A 1,446-nucleotide genomic window follows, 5' to 3' on the forward strand; every position below is an offset into this window, starting at 1 on the left:
CATCAAACACTGCTATGGCCTCTTGTTATTCTTATGTCTTTGGCACTTTTCCCTTCTTTGTTTTTTTTTTTCTTAGAGCTCCTTTGCTCCTTGTTTGCTCAGTGTCATGTGTTGCACAAGCCTTTGGCATTTTCTTTTTCTTATCAGTGCATTACACATATCCACTACAGGCATTTTAGTTCACATTTCTTCTTGAGACATTGGTGCCTAGCACCTCTTTGTGTGACTAAATGTTTTGTATTTAGGTTGCTCTTGATAATGGACTTTTGGTTGATAATCCCGGGTTAGTTAACCCGAGTTACCAAGTGTTGAAACACTCCTCAGAACCTATTCATCCAAGCATATCCTTAATACATAAACATCACAGGCATTTGTCTCAGAAGTTCAAATCATTGGTGCCTAGCTTATTTTCTCAATTCTTTTTCTTGCTTTTTGGTTGCCCTTTTTCAGTGGCTTTTTCTTCTTCTTTTTCTTTATTTTTCATGGCCAAAGACATTTATTTATCAAGATCCATAGACAGTATTCAACTTCTACACAAAAATGATAATTCTACACTCTATTTCCAGTGATCTGACTAAACAATCAAGCATGCATACCACCACTTAATTCTACTTGATTTGTCACTAATTGGGCCAAGTTACTTTTGTTCAAACTTTTCTTTTATTTTTGGAACAGAACAAGCCTGGCAAGCATTTGTTTAAGAAGGTGAAGTTATATCCAAACATCTAGGCATTCATTTTATTCAAAGCAGTAAACAGACAATTAAACTAGAAACTTCATATTCCAGAAAGATTCAACAATTACAGTTTAAACCAGAAAAAGCATGCTTTTGTTTGCCTTTTAAAGAATGGTCAAGAAACAATACCACCTTGTGAAATTTCTTGTTTTTCTCTTTGTTGCCCGGAAACAATTTGATTTCTCCCTCTTCTCCTAGTTGTTGCTTCATGTTCTTTCTAAGATCCTTGTTTCCTTTCCTGCAAAGAGTGATGAAGTTGCTTGCTTCTCAAGCACTTAAGTGGTTAGCTCAATTATGTATGGGCAAGTGTCTGAGTCTTAAGTTGGTGTGTGAACACCAAACTTAGTCTCCTACTTACTCCTGTGCTTTTTGAATTCTTGAATTCTCCTTGGAATGAAGTTGCTGCTAAGGATTTTAAGTATTTCTGTGATTGCTTAGAATGGTTGTTCCTTTCATATAATTCAAAGGTTGTTGTGTGCAGTTGATTTGTATGGTGGAACACCAAACTTAGAGTCACACATTCCCCCTTGAATTATTGATCCACGAATTCATTGTTTGGTGTGAAACACCAAACTTAATTCTTTGCAATGCACAGAAACTACTTCACCTTTTTATTGAAACACATAAAAGAAACAGCAAAAGAGTATTACCTCAGGTTGGGTTGCCTCCCAACAAGCGCTTCTTTAACGTCACTAGCTTGACGATTGTCC

This window comes from Arachis duranensis, chromosome 6 (genome assembly GCF_000817695.3).
Source record: "Arachis duranensis cultivar V14167 chromosome 6, aradu.V14167.gnm2.J7QH, whole genome shotgun sequence".
Lineage (NCBI taxonomy): Eukaryota > Viridiplantae > Streptophyta > Magnoliopsida > Fabales > Fabaceae > Arachis > Arachis duranensis.